The sequence below is a fragment of the Pseudonaja textilis genome, chromosome 2 (genome assembly GCF_049901715.1).
Source record: "Pseudonaja textilis isolate UNSWEBS1 chromosome 2, rPseTex1.2, whole genome shotgun sequence".
NCBI classification, from domain to species: Eukaryota; Metazoa; Chordata; class Lepidosauria; order Squamata; family Elapidae; genus Pseudonaja; species Pseudonaja textilis.
Window position 1 is genome coordinate 3037481 of NC_141991.1, and position 10882 is coordinate 3048362.

General features: G+C 45.8%; 1 protein-coding gene and 1 pseudogene across 1 annotated transcript in view; both read left to right on the plus strand.

The window, feature by feature from the left end:
- Nucleotides 1-10882, plus strand: part of LOC113451647 (uncharacterized) — a 211170-nt gene that overhangs the window by 125364 nt on the left and 74924 nt on the right. The gene's annotated exons all lie outside the window — the stretch shown is intronic.
- On the plus strand, nucleotides 4696-5867 carry LOC148126559 (uncharacterized; annotated as a pseudogene).

Here is a 10882-nt window from a genome sequence, read left to right on the forward strand (position 1 = left end):
TATTGCAAATATATAATTACTACTTCTTTTACATCTATTAATTGGTAGATCAATCTTTTTTGTTTTTCTTTTTTAAGTTTATAGGCCAACCACCTTCCTGATTTATTGGCCTGTTCAAAAAGTATCTGTCTGGCTATGTTTAACTTTGAAACCATTCCTTCTTGTTCGATTAAATTTAATTTATGTTTAGTTATTATCATCTGTTTTTTTCAATTTGCAATCTTTTGGGGTGTTTTGCAGCTGAATTTCTGATTCTTTGTTCTAATTTATTTTGTTGGGCATATTTTTCTTTATTTCTTTTAGCAGTGTATGATATTGTTGTGCCTCTTATTATTGCCTTCATTGTATCCCAAATATTCTGTTTCGTAGTTGCCTCATTATTATTTTCTTTTAAAAAATAGTCTAATTCCTCATCAAGTTTATTCATAAATTCTTTCTCTTTAATTAGCTGTGTATTTAAGGTCCACCTTTTCCTTGGTTTCTTCCTGCCTTTCCACACTATCTGAATCAGGTTGTGATCTGCCCATTCGTTTGGTAAAATTGCAATCTCTTTTAATTCATTTACTAATTCACCATTCATTCACACCATATCAATTCGTGTCCATGATTGTTGAGGGTTGGAGTAAAATGTAAATTGCTTTTTCTCAGGGTTTAATTTCCTCCACATGTCTATCAAATTTAGTTCAATTATCATTTCTTCACATGTTTTTGGTAATTTTCTTTTTCTCTCTCTCCCCCCCCCCCCCACTATGATCTTTCTGGTGGTCCACAACAGCATTGAAATCCCCCATGATGCAAATATTCCTTTTATCTAATTCCACTAATTTCCCATGTAATTGTTTAAAAAATTCCTTTTGGTTATTGTTAGGGGCATAGATTACCACTAGTAGAATTGGAATTGATTTAATCCAAATTTGTAACATCAGAATTCTTCCATTGGGGTCTATCCAAATTGGCTCTGCTTTCATATCATCTTTCACGTATACTGCTATCCCTTTCTTTTTCCTAAAATCTGCTGGTGACATATACAAATTCCCTAGCTTGGGGCATTCTAGATATTTTTCTTCTTCCTTCCTTATATGAGTTTCCTGTAAACATATTACCGTATTTCCCCATGTATAAGCACCCCCTTTGTATAACCCCCCCATTTTTGGACTGTGAAGTTTTGAAAAAAATATTTTATTAGAGAAACAAGTTATGAAGAAAGAAAATTTACAAAGAAACAAAATTCGACGTCTAGATCTACAACTTCGGTCATGACGCCGAAAGCGGTGCGGGCGACGCTAGCAATCTACGCATCGGAATGAGAGTAGGAACGAAGCATTCAGGCCGATGCCTAGCGTATGCATTTCTATCGCGTACTCGCACTCGTAATCGTATCGTCACTTACAATTTTTACAAAAAAGTATAGCATACTGCTGGAAAACCAGTTTATTCCTACTTTATTATTTTATGCATTTTTCACGTATAAAAAGTGTACCTGCTTTGTATATGCCACCCCCCTACTTTTTGGGCTTGAAAATTTTGGAAAAAAGGGGTGGCTTATACATGGGGAAATACAGTATATCTGCATTTTGTTTAATTAATTTGGTTAATATTCTTTTCCTTTTTATCCTAGAGTTTAGGCCATTTATGTTAATTGATATTATTTTCTTTTCTTCATCCATCACCTAATTGACTCTTGCTCTTTGTCTTGTAGTTACTCCTGTCTCTCTTTGTGGCTGATTGTGCATCTTCGGTTCTTCTCTCTCTTGATGTTGTTTATTTTTCGAATTCCTACAATTCCCATCTCTATTTTTTTGGGTAGTCTTGGTCGTCTTGTGAATTCATTTCTAACTCATCTCTACTACTCAATTTTTCATGGCCTATCAATCATTCGTAGAATTCTTGGGCTTTTTCCATGGAGTCTACTTTAATTTTTCTTTCTTCCCAAGTGATTAGCATTCCCTCTGGGATTAGCCATCTAAATATGATACCTTTTGGGTTTAATTGGTTCACCAAGAATTTATAATCTTGCCTCTGCTCTCTCACTCTTCTTGGGATTTGTTTAAGCACCAAGATTTCTTTTCCTTTTTGTTGTGGCTCCGATTCCTGAGCCTGTGCTGTTAGAGGAAGAGGAGGAGGAAGATGAGGAGGAGGAACTGGGAATGCCTTCCTCCCCAGGACCTTCCTCTCTGGCAATGCCTTCCTCCCTGATAATACCTCAGGTTTCATCAGACAACTGAGAGGAACAGCCTGAGATTAATCAGGAGGAGGGCATATCAGAGCAGCCCCTGACAGGGAGTCAAGTGGATGAATGTTGGCTTGATCCTAGGCAGCGTCGTAGGAAGAAATGTGAGCTGCAACATAGGAGGTGTGGGAGGGTCAGAGATTGAGCAGAGTCATTGAGACATACCCCACAGGGGATAAAAGTGGGTGTGTTTTCTCCAGAAACTTTGTACGGGACAAAGTTTACTTCTCTTCCAGGTTTCGTTGTGACTGGTCTGCTTTGGAATCTTCAGTGAGTAGTTTTTCTTGTTATCTTTTCAGACTTGGCAGGCAGAGTGTGTTGGAATGCCAAGGACATTATCAGTATAAAGGATTAACTCTGTAAAGTCCGAGTCAGCTTGCCTGCCTGTGTTTGTGTGGGTTTGTTCTCTTTCATCTTTTTTGGAAAGAAAAATGGTGAGACATAACATTTTTGTCCCATACCTGACTTAAACCATCTTTTACCAAAGATGGACCACCAGCAGCAGTTTCAACAAAAGCAGCAAGATGAAAATCAAACTCTACAACAGCAAGTGGCTCAATTAACAGCTCAACTTGCTTTGCTGCAGGCTCATGCAGCTCCTCCTGCCCCTCCCCATCAGAAATGCCCTGTGGCTGTGCCAGATAAGTTTTCTGGGCAGCCTGAGATGTTCCCGGCTTTCATGGGACAGTGCCAGTTATTTATGTCTATGAGGCCAGAGGATTTCCCAGATGACCAGGCTCAGGTGGGGTTTGTGATAAGCCTCCTTTCTGGCTTGGCTGCCAGATGGGCCACACCTTTGTTGCTCCAGAACAACCCGTTATTAACTGATTACCAGGGTTTTGGGCAACACATGCGCCACATGTATGAAGACTCCATACTAGTGCAGACGGCAGTCAGGCATCTTAAGGATCTTCGCCAAGGGAGGCGCCCCCTGCCAGAGTTTATTTCGGAATTTAGGCTTTTATGCCTGGACTCCAACTGGAATGACGCAGCATTAATGGATGCCTTCCAGGATGGCCTGTCAGATGAGCTGCAGGATGAGTTAGTTCGAGTGGAACCGGCCCCGACCCTCAACGCTCTGGTGGTGTAATGCTTGCGCATTGATGCACGTCTCCAACAGCGAAAGAACCGTCGCACTGTCCAGGAGCAGCCATCCGCATCTGTACCACAGCGCTCTGTGCAAACAGTGCCCTGGGTCACCCAATGTGTCGTGGACATGGTCGAGGAACCAATGGAATTGGGAGTGGTCAGACCTCTCCTGACAGCTCAGGAGCGAATGCGGAGATGCCAAGGGGGTTTGTGCTTGTATTGTGGGAGGCAGGACATTTTGCTATTTCTTGTCCTCTAAAGCGAAGGGGGGCGCTCAAGCCTGTGCCTGAATCTCAGTGTGATCAGTCAGGAAATGGGGCAGGTCTGACCTGGGGGAAACCCTAGGCCGGGCACATATTAAACACCTGCCTGAATTAGCGGAGGTTGACTCTGGGCCCCCTCAGCATCTGATTTTGGACACTCAGGTTTTCTTGTCTAACCAGTCAGAAGGGATTCCAGTGAATGCGCTGGTGGACTCGAGGGCCACGACTAACTTTATGGACCAGGCCTTTGCGACCCATTTTGATGTCCCCTTGCTTTCAGTAGACCCTCCAATGAGGGTCGAGACTATTGATGGGCGGGAACTTATTGCAGGACCCATTAAATTTGCCACCCAGCCTTTGCGCCTAGTCATTGGAGAACATGAGGAGGCGATTTGCTTTTATGTCACCGCGGACCTTCATTTCCCATTAGTCCTCAGCATAGCTTGGCTTAGGATTTATGATCATCAGGTGGCATGGTCGCGGAACACCATTTCTTTTCCGAGTCTGCAGTGCGTGGACCACTTACATCACACCTGTGCTGGCCAGGACATCACCGCCTCTGCCGTCTCCATACCTCCTGAATTGATGGACTTCTCGGATGTGTTCAGTGAGAAGGAGGCAGACTGGTTACCTCCGCATCGGCCCTATGATTGCCCAGTGGACCTTCTGCCCAATGTACCACTGCCAAAGGGACGTTTGTACTCCATGTCCAAGCCCTAGCTGGCCACACTATGGGACTTTTTGGACAAAAACTTGGCCCGAGGATTCATCCGGCCTTCGTCGTCCCCTGTCTCAGCCCCAGTCCTCTTTGTCAAGAAGAAGACAGGAGACTTACGCTTGTGCTGTGATTACCACTGGCTAAACGCCATCACGGTGTGGAATAGCTACCCCTTGCCGCTCATTCCAGAGTTGTTGGAGAGGTTGCGGGAGGCCACTATCTTCACCAAATTCGATCTTCGAGGGGCCTACAACCTGGTGTGGATGTGAGAGGGGGACAAAAGGAAGCTGGCATGTGGCACCCGATACAGCCATTTTGAGTACACTGTGATGCTGTTTGGGTTGACCAACGCCCCCTCAGTCTTCCAGCACCTGATGAATGACATGTTTTGGGATATGTTAGATTGGTTCGTGGTGGTGTACCTGAACGATATTCTGATCTATTCTGGGTCCAGGGACAGCCACCTTCACCACGTTCGTCTGGTCCTGCAATGCCTTCAGGAGCACCAACTTTATGTGAAGCTGGAGAAATGTCTCTTCTTCCAGACTTCCTTTGAGTTCCTTGGGCACATCATCTCTCCCAAAGGCATCGCTATGGATCCGCGTAAGGTGGAGGCCTTATGTAGTTGGGAACCCCCTCATCGTGTGAAGGATGTTCAACACCTATTGGGGTTCGCTAACTATTACCAGACCTTCATCCCAGGTTTTGTCAAGCTGACAGGTCCAATAACCCAGCTCCTTTGAAAGAAGGTCCCGTTCCAGTGGAGGCCCCCACAGCAACAGGCTTTTGAGGCCCTCAAGAATGCTTTCATTGCAGAACCTGTCCTAAGGCACCCTGATCCCCATCATCCTTTTGTGGTGGAGGCAGATGTGTCCAATGTGGCTATTGGGGCTGTGTTATTGCAAGCCCCGGTGGATAGCGTCACTCTTTTTCCCTGCGCTTATTATTCCCGGAAACTCACTCCTTCTGAACGCAATTACACCATCTGGGAAAAAGAGTTGCTGGGTATCAAGGCTGTGTTTGAGGCTTGGTGGCATCATCTCAAGGGGGCCCGACACAAGGTGGATGTCCGGACGGACCATCGGAATTTAGAACACTTGTCAATGGTGAGAAAGTTGAACCAGCGGCAGATCCGGTGGTCATTGTTTTTTGACTGGTTCAACTTTTCTGTGACCTATATCCCCAGTGGTCACAATCAGAGGGCAGATGCCCTGTCCTGCAAACCTGAGTACCTTTGCCCCAAGGACCCCCTTCCTCCGTGGATGGTGCTGCCAGCAGAATTCTTGGCCACAGTCCAGGAACCGGTGGATTTGCGGACTCAGGTGCGAGAGGCACAGCGCCTAGACATTTGGTCACAGCAGAGGATGGGGGAGATTGGACCCAAATCCCCAAGGACTTTGGAGGAGGGCTTACTCAAGCATCGGGGCCAGATGTTCGTACCCACGGGGCCACTTCAAGCCCTTATTATGACTCAGTGTCACGACAACCCTGCAGCCGGCCATTTTGGGTTTTTTAAGACCCTCCATCTTGTAACGTGGACTTTTTGGTGGCCTCAAGTACGGCTTGATGTCCATGCCTATGTCATGTCCTATGTACCATGTAGGCAAGCAAAAGCTGCGATGGATGCGCCTCCTGGTCTCCTCCAACCTCTGCTGACTCCGGAAAGACCATGGGGAGCAATTTCCATGGACTTCTTGACTCATTTACCATCATCCTCAGGATTTACGACTGTGCTTGTGGTGGTCGACATGTTGACAAAAATGGCCCACTTCATTCCATGTCATAAATTGCCATTGGCCCGTACTACTACCCGTTTGTTCTTGCAGCATGTTTTTCATCTCCATGATCTGCCAGACAGGGTAGTTTCTGACCGCAGTGTCCAATTTACAGCCCAATTTTGGAAAAGCCTGATGACCACGTTACAGGTGCAGGTCTGCTTGTCGTCGGCGCACCATCCAGAAACTGATGGTGGGATGGAGAACATTATTGACATTCTCAAGCAATATTTGCGTTGTTTTGTAAACCAACGGCAGAACAATTGGGTTGATTATCTCCCTCTGGCGGAGTTTGCATTCAACAACTCCCAGCACACCTCCACCCAAATGACACCATTTTATGCTAATGTGGGGTACCATCTGCAGTTCCTTCTGTTGACACTATTAGATTCCCCAGTTACCGAGACTCGGGAATTCCTTTCGGAACTACACTCAGTTCAGCAGTTAGTTTGGCAGCAACTGATACGGGCCAAGGAAGATTACGAGCGGTTCGCAGATCGCTCTCAACAGGCGATGCCTCCGCTGGCTGTGGGAGACTGTGTGGTTGTCCACAAAACATCTTCAGGTCGACTGCCCAATAAAGAAGCTGGACCATCGGTTCATCGTCCCCTTTCCCATCGAGGCGGTCATCAACCCCGTAGCCTATCGACTGACTCTATCACGCTCCATGCAAATTCATCCAGTCTTCCACCGTTCCCTTTTGGTGCCTGACACCCCTTCATGTGATCTCTGACATCCCGCAGCTGATGATCCAGCACCTGTACCCGATGACGATGACGCAGTAGATGGCAACGTGGTCAGCATTAGGGATTCCCGCTGGCTGAAAGGACAGTTCCAGTATTTGCTCGAGAGGCAGGGGGATGGGCCAGAGGCCCTTTCCTGGGTGGATGCTTCCACGATCAATGCCCCAGACCTTATACGGATGTTCCATGACCATTTTCCCTTGAGACCACATCCTGACCATCAGACTTGGGGGAAGGGCCCTGCGGTGAGGGATAGTGTTGTGGCTCTGAATCCTGAGCCTGTGCTGTTAGAGGAAGAGGTCTCGGAAGATGAGGAGGAGGAACTGGGAATGCCTTCCTCCCCAGGACCTTCCTCTCTGGCAATGCCTTCCTCCCTGATAATACCTCAGGTTTCATCATTCCATTACCCCAGCGACAACACATCGCAGAAGCTATTTAATGGGCTCCATCCATCTCTGCATTCCCCAGGCCCTCTGGCAGAACCTTCTAGAAGCACCTTCCAGAAGAGTGTCAGAGTGGGGACTGTTCTAATCTCTGGGGCAAATGATGTTCCAGAGAGAGGGAGCCATCACAGAGAAGGCCTTTCTTCTGAGTCACACCAGGTATCAGCTATGGAATCATGATTCATTGCTGCCACCTTGCGGGAGAAAGTGGGAGTGGGGTGATGTTTATTGAGTAGCTCTTAGTAGACAAAATATAATTCTTTTGATAGTTCAAGGTTAAAGCATGTGGCGCAGAAAGAATTGGAATTTACTTTGGGGATCAGTTCATGTGATACAGTGGTCCCCAACCTTTTTTGTGCCACGGCCCGGTACCGGCATCACAAAATCATCCATGGCCCAGTACCGGCATCAGTACGCATGGCAAGGTGAGCCAAGTGACCAGCCAGCCAGCCAACCCCCGCTTCTCCCTGCCACCTTCAACTCCTCCTTTGTGCCTGTGTTGATGGGCTTCACGATGGCTTCGGGACGGTCGCTCAGCTTGCCTTGCCATGCATGCTGAAAGAATCCTCGTGCCTTAGTTTTGTTTGAAGCCGCCCCCCCCCCCATGAAACTAAGGCGCAAGGATTCTTTCAGCACCCAAATGCCGCTTTCTACCCGGAAAAGCTCACCGGAAGCACTTTTTCATCAAAACAAGATGGCGGCACCCAGCAAACCGGTGGCCCGGTAGAAATTGTTCCACGGACCGGGACTGGTCCGGGGACCGGTGGTTGGGGACCCCTGATGTGATATGATGATGAGTAAAAAAAGGGGAATGGTTTGTAGGTTGGGATAGTGTGGGAAGTCCAGGGGAAACTTTTAATTTTGGAATTCCACACAACGTGCCAGATGCTGTTCTAATAAAATTACTTTGAGATGATGTGTGTCTTGGAGTTACTGACAGGAATGGATTTTCCCTGGAACGCTGACACCAGGTATATCTCCCTCAGGGATGGGACCCACAACATTCCCTGCCTCTCCGCTCTAGTGGGTTGGACAGATGTGACCATCAAGAGAGAGTCCCTCAGAAAACCTAGTCATAAAGGGCTTTAAAGGTGACAACCAGCACCTTGAATTGCACCTGGAAGCAAATCGGCAACCAATGCAGCTCCCTCAGGAGAGGTAATACATGTGCACATGGAGGTCTGCACAAAACCATGAGGGCTGCTGTATTTTGCACCAACTGGAGCTTCTGGATGCTCTTCAAGGACACATTGCAATAGTCAAGACAGAAAGTGATTAGGGCATGAGTGACCAGGAGTAGGAATTGTCGGTCCAGGATGAAAGCTGAATAAGAGGAGGAAAAAGAGAGTTTGTAGTCTTTTCCCATTTGGGAAAATTACATGGATGCTGAAGAATAATCCTCTCTAAATAATACTAATAGAATAATCATTAAATGTTCCTAGGTGGGATGGATGCTTGCTCACCCTGCCTGCCTGACATGTGCCACTTACTCGCTTGCCCCACCTGCCCGATGCTCGTTTACTCCGCCCACCTGACACAAAAAATGGAGGGGGCACAGCCCTCTTGACACCGAGAAGGCCCTGAAACAGAGCCTATGGGGGGTGCTGCGTACTCCTCCCTGTCTCCATTTTTTTCCTTCCTGAGCCTCAGGGAAGCCTTCTGGGAGCAAAAACGCCCCACCCCAGGAGGCTTCCCTGATGCCCAGAAGGCCCAAAAAGCATGGGGAGGTGCTGCCAAAAAAGCCACGCCCACCCAATCACATGGCCACACCCACTTAGCCACACCCACCTAGCCATGCTTACAGAACCAGTAGTAAAAAAATTTAATCCCACTACTGGTGGGCACCATGACCATCTCTGCTGTAGACCTCACTGCTCAATGTTTATTTAATAAAGTAAGAAACTTTGAAACATAAAGAATCTCAGTGTTTATATAAAGATGGAAAAACAATGGTATCAAACAAAAAAAAAGCCTTATCCACTGTATAACTTTCTCCTTCATTATCCAATGATTCAGTCCACAGGCATACATTTCCTGTCCCTTTGTCAGCTCTCTTTCAAAACTTGGCTTTCTCGAACAGGTGGGAAATGAAATTTTACTCCAGGCATGAGCAGTGTTAAAACCAACTGCAATTCAGGATTAATGTGTGAAGATCTAATAGTAAAGAAAATCGCAGAAAGGCCCTACACTTAATGTTAGGGAGTGTTTAGGTGTACGGATTGCTTCCTTTTTAGGAGACAAGATATTATCACATTCATTCATTCATTTATTCATTTATTTATTTATTTAAGTTCGTCAAGCATGTATGAGAAAACAAATGTAAGTATGAACATAGCATATAAACATATAAGTATAAACAGGTATAAGTATATACATAATAAATGAGTACGAATAAATGGGAAGAGTAGGACAGGGACAGTAGGCACGCTTGTGCACTTATGCACGCTCCCTTACAGACCTCTTAGGAATGGAGTGAGGTCCATTGTAGACAGTTTGAGGTTAAGGTTTTGGGGGTTTGGAGCGGTTTACTTTGAGTTTGTATCTATTCCTTGACCATGTGTTATTGTGGTTGAAGCTGAAGTAGTCATTGACAGGTAGAATGTTGTAGCAGACAATTTTGTGTTCAAAGCTTAGATCAGACCATAGGCAGCATAGTTCTAAGTTGTCTAGGTCCGAAATTTCAAGGCTGGTACCATAAGGTATTCTATTGCAAGCAGAGGAGTGGAGTATTCTTCTCGTGAACTACTTCTGGACTCTTTCAAGTGTATTAATGTCCATTATACAGTGTGGATGTAGATGAGCTGTATTCAAGAATTGGTCTGGCAAAGGCCTGGTTTGCAGTTCAATGTTACAGGAGAAGAAGCTTTGCAAAATTAGGTTAACAACTCTTATTGCCTTTTTGACAATGCTGTTACAGTGAGCTCTGGGGCTTAGATCATTTGAGATGAATAATCCTAGGTCCTTGACAGAGAGAGGGTCATCTAAGAGGTCATATCCATCCAGTTTGTATTTAGTGTTTTGATTTTTGTTGTCAATATGTAAGACACAGCATCTGTTAGTTGAGATTTGAAGGTGCCAATTTGTTCGACCACTCTGACACATAATCAAAGTTGCTTTGTAGGGCAGCAGTATTGTCAGTGGTGTTATTGAAAGACATTGAAAGACAGCAGAAGTCAGTCACTTGGGTACTGAATTATCTTCATCAAGCATTATTTTCTGGACAAGACCTGACAGGAAGGAGCACAACAGTGTCCCAAGGGATGTACCTGTGATTTTTCACTAACATGTTTTTTTCCAGGTACGTTCTGCATGTGGAGCCCTATAGAAGTTTAGATCTCTAGAGGAGAAAGTACTGATTACAGTGAATCACCATTCTGGTCTTTGAGACTTTTCTGAAACAACATGGAAGGGATCTTGCATCAGAAGAGGATAAATGCCTCAGGTTACATGGCACAATTTTGGGAGAGGCATGTGCTCCTGAAGGCACCTCTCTCCTTTCCAGGTGAAGCTCAGTATGTCTCTGTCTGAATCAGGAAAGCCACTGGCATTTCCACCTTGTCAGAGTGCTTCACGTTCTTCCAATTCTTCTTCTTGTTCTTGTTTAGAAACAAAAAGGGGATT